The sequence below is a fragment of the Amblyomma americanum genome, chromosome 6 (assembly GCF_052857255.1).
Source record: "Amblyomma americanum isolate KBUSLIRL-KWMA chromosome 6, ASM5285725v1, whole genome shotgun sequence".
NCBI lineage: Eukaryota > Metazoa > Arthropoda > Arachnida > Ixodida > Ixodidae > Amblyomma > Amblyomma americanum.
In genome coordinates, this window is record NC_135502.1 from 41,991,380 (window position 1) to 41,998,621 (window position 7,242).

Sequence of the window (7,242 nt, forward strand, 5' to 3'; positions counted from 1 at the left end):
AATTATTATAATTAAATTATAAATTATGTTCACGAATTCACACATGCTGTTAGAAATCTTAAGACTCCCTTCTAACCATAATAGAAAAGCAACGGTGAGGTTATCTGACGCAGCTGTGCTGCACGCCCCAACGAGGCTGCGAAATCGCTTAACACATAGTCAAGACATGTCAAGCTATACCTCGCAGTTCGTGCGGGATTAAAAATCAAATTGGTAAACTCAAAGGAAATTATTAAATCGTTGTATTTGTTACAGCTCGGGCCTAAAGTATCTTTGTTAGCATCGCAGACGATAATTACATTTTTGTTCATTTCCGTTTTGTGCATAAAAACTGATTCGATATGATTCAGGAACGCATTGCGATCTTGATGCGGGCGATCTTGATCTATATCCAACACCTACCACGACAACTTCAAGTTCAACAAACACAAGCTGCCACTGTCGGAAGCATTAAATAAAGAATAGTAGCAGTGTTCAAGGGACTTTGTGATGTGCAACCTAAATGTAGAAACTCGACCACAATATGCTGACACTGCCCTGTGTACTGAAGCCTTTCTTTCTCTAGCACAGGGTCTGGTCGCATTAAATAGACCGAAGATTAAAGCGGCTAATATTTTGGCGCATAATCTAATTTGTCTCACGGACGCCTAATTTAACCCGACAGAAATAATCTGAAGCAAAAACATTAGTCTATGACACCTGGTGTATGCTTGAGAAAATCAAGTGACTACGCACTAAACGTCGCTACACACTTCAGAAAACAATTCAAGGATATAGAAACTTGACATTTCGAAGAAACAATTGGGTATTTTTCCTGCCTAAATATTATTGGCGCGCCTCCTTGGGTTATGCGGATATTTTACAGTAGCAAGTGTGCTTAGTTTTTTGAAGAGGTATGTTTAATGGTATCATAATCACGATGATACTAGTTCGCGCAAAATTAGTTTCATGCATTGTTCAAATGCTGCACCTTATTTTCCCAATCCTACACACAGGGCTTGTTTCAGCCAGACTTTTTTGCATGGCAGTACACAGTAAAATACCCCGGCAGAGTTCATTATAAAGGAAATAAAAATAACTATATATTTAAGGACTGATACTTCCTCAGGCAGGTGTTTTTCCGCGAATATCAGTCCAATGTTAATGTTGGCAGCACTGCCTGCTCATAATTTTATCCTTTCGACCATGAAGTTCATACTGTAGGGCACTGGGCACCGTCGGACCTACTGATATGACTGGGAGTCCCAGCTTCTTGTCTTCATCACAAACGAAAAGGGGCGTTTTTAAGGGTTTTGTTTCATTGTTATACTTTCTGTGGACAAATTTTTTAAGCCTTGTGTTTTTGGAACAATATTTGTATGCAAAACGGCGTAAAATTCGCGCTTCAGAAAGGAAGCATTGGCTGCGATATAACAAAAAAGATCTCACCAGGCAAAAAACACCGTTAAATACCTGGAGTTTGAACAGATTCTTACAATAACCTGGCGGGAAATTACAAACATTACTGTTTTACAAAAGCTATATACGTACTGCAGGAAGGGTTACTAAGAATAATTATGTAAACAGACGCGTTATATTTTAAGTGCTATCTCGACTTGATGTCACAGAGCAACAAAAGAGCGGCCTTTCTTAGGGCGCTTCGTTGTGGTTAAGCAGATAGACGACCTGGTCAATATTTTGATAGAGATTTGACTTAGAGGAATGTATGAAAAAAAATTGGCTGTGGTTTAGCTTTGGTTAAACCTGGAGTGACGCCATAGCTACAGCTGGCCGAGTGAAACTTGGTCACGTGACCAACCAGGGGACGAACCACGTGATCAGTCACAGCGCCGCGCCGCCGGCAGCTGCTCCACAACACGTGACCAACCACGTGACAGCATGGCGGCGCAGACACGGCATGCCGGCGCAGCCACAGGGTGGCAGTGCCGCTACGCTGAAGGCTCGAAATGCTGCCGTAATGTAGCTATCGCTACAAAAGTGCATGGTTGGATCTTTGCTACTGACCGAGTCCGACGCAATCAATCATTACTATCATCATTACCTTGACTGCACTCGCTGCAAGACACAGGCCTCTTCCATATGTCTCCAATTAACTCTGTCCTGTGCCAGCTGCAGCCACTTTATCTCCGCAAACTTCCTAATATCATCCACCCACCTAACTTCCTGCTGCACTTTACTACGCTATCTCCTGACGCGATTATCCACATCGCGTAAACGCATACGGGTTTCTTGTCTACAACGAGGGCCGCCATAAATCGCTACCACTTGAGTAGGCAGCAGAAGATATAACAGAGGGCAGAATGCAAAAGTGTTTTCTTCCGTTCGGTTCTTCAAGTACAGAGTAGTCTATATCTGCAGCGATTCCAGTAAGTTAAACGGGTGGCAGAATACTTACTTTCTGTTATAGCCACGTTGCTTTAGTCAACATTACGATTATATTTCGAGGTATGTTGGCCCCTAGAAGAGCTAATTTACTTTGCTACAGAACGTTCATAGTTTTTCATTTGTCCTGAAACGTGAGTTTTGTCAATATTGACAGCACGGAATGCTGCTGACTACGCGGACGTATGTGCTATCGAGCCGCTGCTACCTGGCGTTTATCAACTGTATCGCACTGTGTTGGATGACACGCGGTGGACTTCTAATCTGCAGATATAAAGCGCACGTGTCAGGCCCTCGGTTGCGCAATGAGCATACAACAGGTGGCGGCATGAGCCGCGAAGGAATCATAACACAAGGCTTGAGACAGAGGTCACACCTGCGAACCGAGATAAGAGACCTCGATTAGTCGATCTTCCCTTTCAGCAGCTATCTATCAGCTCACCCTTGACTTCCTTCTGATCCGCGAAAATGCGCCTTACACGTGTCGCCAAGACGCACACAACAGAAGAGTCATCGTGGTCCGCAAAGAAACACGAGCTGAAATAACGGCCAATGTGCGAGGGCCTCCCTTAAACGGCGCACTCAAGTCCGCCGTTGCTTCGTCCGAGCAAGCAGGTGCAGGAAGGCAAACAACTTTGTGGTTCCAGCTAAGCATTAAGCTGCATGCACACCCCAGAACTATGATACGTGACGCTCCTTAAAAGCTAAAAAATATACAACAAAACCAGCGGCAGGCAGGCAGGCAGCACAAAGGGGAAGCACGAAAACACAGCGCAGAGCAGATTTTCTAGAATTCCTGTAAAGCTGACATTGATGACTTGAAACACTACAGTCAAGGCGATGATCCGTTGAAAGGACATTCACACTTCAAGTGATGCGACGTGGAACGAACTTTGCTTGTGAAAAAGGCGGTCACAATCAGGCATGTGGCGGAAATGTTGCCAGAGGATTGCGTACGATGCAAGTTTTCCACAATGCCGGGATTAAGATTCAGTAGAAAGGCGAGTGTGACTAGTTAGTAGCTGGTGCCTAATCCTAAAAACATAAAGACAACTGAGCAAGCTGTTATCAACCCGGAACATGAAGACCCAAGGTCTAGACTTGCAAACAGAAAGAATTTATCTTCCTAGTGCCTCCATCACGAAGGTCGCTTACCAAAATGGACTGACTCACGGCCGTCCCGTACTCTTGTTTGTCGAAGTCTGCGGTGCCATGACACAGCAGCGGTGGCCTGGTGGTTTGAGCATCCGAGCATCCGCCTCGCATGCGGGAGGTACGGTGTTCGATCCCCAGTGCCGCCAGGTACTCACTGGTGATACAGTGGGTACAAGCTTTCCGCTGGTCTAGTGCTTGGCTTCTTTAGGGTGAAATGTTTGGAAATTAGTTTCTGACCCACCCTGAAAAGACGAATACACCTTGTGCCAAGGCGCGCTTTGGCCACAGATGCCCTTGCACCACAAAAATTATCATGAAAGAAACTATAGTGGGTGTGTCACAACAACTGCCCACCAGGACATGAAAGACAAGCGCTGTTAAAAATCATCGCAAAACAATGCATTTTTTTTCACAATCGCCACGTAACCGCAGGATCAGCTTTTATCAGTTACGTATAGTGTTATTTAACAAGGTCGCATGTCTGCTTGTGCCATTGTCTAGCTGTGGTGAAGGTGAAGCCGGGGTCTGCCTTGTATTGAACATGTCGGCAATGTGTCCCGAAGTCTAAATTACACCCGCTGCGGTGGTTCAGTAGAATTGGCGTTCGGCTGCTGATCTCAGCCCCGCCGCGGTGGCTCAGTGGTTAGGGCGCTCGACTACTGATCCGAAGTTCCCGGGTTCGAACCCGACCGCGGCGGCTGCGTTTTTATGGAGGAAAAGCGCTAAGGCGCCCGTGTGCTGTGCGATGTCAGTGCACGTTAAAGATCCCCAGGTGGTCGAAATTATTCCGGAGCCCTCCACTACGGCACCTCTCTCTTCCTTTCTTCTTTGACTCCCTCCTTTACCCTTCCCTTACGGCGCGGTTCAGGTGTCCAACGATATATGAGACAGATACTGCGCCATTTCCTTTCCCCCAAAACCAATTATTATTGCTGATCCCAAGGTGGCGGGACTGAGGCCAGCCGCGGAGCCGCAATTCCATGGAGGCGAAATGCAAAAACGCCCGTGTATAGTGCGATGTAAATGCACGTCAGAAAACCCAAGGTAATTTGTCCGTAGCCATCTACCACGGCGTGCCTTGGAGCCTGTGCCGCTTCGGCACGGTGAACACCACAAATGACATACCTAGTAGTGGAAATTATGTGTATATCCTACACAGCTGCCCCAGAAGGCACATAACCTCAAAAAAATTTCACAAGCAGCGTTTCTACTGCGTTCCTGCCAGTTAGTGGACTTCGAGCACAACGCGAATGACGTTGTTTGGGAAAATAAAGTGCGAAAAAGTGGTCTTACTTTGCTGCTATCTTTCGTGCAGTCTACTTCTCTGGACACGAACCAACTAGTCCGCGAGCACGTTCTATACCGGCGCTGTTTCGTTATTGTGACGGTAGGCTCGACTGATCCCTGCAATAAGTAGTCGACGCAGTCATACCTCGCTTGTCTATAAGGCCGGCTTCGAATTTCGCCTTATCGTTAACAAAACAGACTTCTTTGAATCCGGCTCAAATGAAATAAACGAAAAGAGTTGGGACTGTCTAATATACTCCACTTAAATATGTGGCAGGTGCCCAGTTATCGAGAATAGGTAGCAAACATAGCTACTTCCGCGCTGGGTGGACTGCAACGTACTGATATCAGCAGAAACGAGGTAGTCGAGGGGGAGGATATCAGTAGAAAAGAGGTTCTTTCTTGACACAGCCATAACCGTATCGTCTATGCCATGATCGTACTTCTAAGTACCTTCGGCCACAGTTTAAATAGCCCGGTATTTGCTCGCATACTGGTGTATAGGTCGGCCTCCAACTTAGGGAGCAGGAAAAAAAAATTACAGCCGATTTAGCTTACTTGGCCAGATGCGAAGAATGGACGCTAGCCGGTCGCGTTAAATTTCGCTAGCAGTTCAAGTCTACGGTTTCAAGGTCATGCTTCAGCCAATGATCGGCGAAACAGATGACTGGGGACCGTAGTGGTAGCGCACTGTGGAAGTTTAAGACAGTTCACCACATTTAAAGAGGGTACTGTGATAGCGGTATGTTCTGCATTCATTGCGCACGAATGTAAATTGATAAAGACAATGATATGCAATGCACAGCACTCTCTCGATCTTGATACATTTGGCGCGATTCTCTTGAAAAAGTAGGGACTCATGAAACCTCTGCGATATAATGGCGGTAGCAACTGCCGTAACTTCTGAATGCGGGAAGACGGCCAGAACGCGGTATTTTGCGCCGTAGCTTATCTGGTGCCAATAGAGTGATTTAGCATAGCGGTAGACGCTAAAACTAGTTATTCTCTCCCCTCATGTTTTTATCCGTATTTGCGCCTCGCCTGCGCCGTGATTGTCGTAATTCTCGATTGCCGAATATGAACAGCGTCACTGAAAAAAGAAAGCAGGGCTATTCCTTACACGCGAGTAAATACGGCACATACGACGGCTACGTTACGCATAATGCTCTGATTTGCCTTTGAAACTTGCCAGCTTTGTACGAGTAGACGAGTGTGGCGATAATCACAGCGCGCAGCCTTGTTGACAACGCTGACGCACGTAGTACTATCGGGTAGACGGTCCTCGGCGTTTATCAGCCGGTTTCCCAGCGAATAGCATTGGTCACGAGAAACAGACAATCCGTAGGTCAAGAAGATATATAGCTCCGATTACGCGAATTTCTCGGTAATAATTGCGCCAGCCCGTGTGAAGCACTTTCCAGCGCAACGCTTAGCTGAAGATGACAACGCGTTTCTCGACGGGTGAAATAAGAAACACCTAGAGTCGCCATTTTTCAGAAAACTCCTGCATGCTGATCGTTGAGGTCGAAATAAGCTTTAAATGAAAAAGCAAGGCGTCTCAGCTATTGTGTTTATCCCGCTGAGAGGCTACTCTGGGTAGGGAGTAATGAATGAGATAAAAAAGAAACGCCGATGGAGGATAGTGCTGCATGTAACAAAAAAAGAAAAAGAATGGTCGTGGAATTTGGGTGTAGATATTTCTAGAGTGGAGACAAAAAAGGCTTAAAACTTTTATGAAAGGTTGGTGTCTTGAAGATATAGGTAAATAAAAAGTTTAACGTACTTCACTGCCGTGAAGGGCAAAGGAAGCGCCCTAATACACTTTTAATTGCCAGTGGCATTGTGATAACTGCCTCACTTTTTAACTGGCAAGTAATAACACGGCAGTAAATTTTAAAGATGGTTCGTTCCTTTCCTTCGAAGCAGCTCAGGCCTCTCCGATCGCGGTGATGAAGCGGGAGGCGATGATGCCGATGATGGAGAAATATATTTACAAAAATGCGAACTAGCTGCCGCGGTGGCGGAGTGGTTATGGCGCTCGGCTGCTGTCCCGAAAGACGCGGGTTCGATCCCGGCCGCGGCGGTCGAATTTCGATGGAGGCGAAATTCTAGAGGCCCGTGTACTGTGCGATTTCAGTGCACGTTAAAGAACCCCAGCTGGTCGAAATTTCCGGAGCCCTTCACTACGGAGTCCCTCATAGCCTGAGTCGCTTTGGGACGTTAAACCCCTATAAACCAAACTAAACCAAACAAAAATGCAAACTGCAAGTTGCAGGAGCAGAGTCCCTGAGACAATTACAAAATGTGTAAGTTAAACGAAATGTTCTCACACAGAGAGACAACACTACAGGACCTTACTTTTCGACCGAAAATTTCGCTTAAAGCCTATAGGTATTCTTGAAGTACGGGCTATGCTCG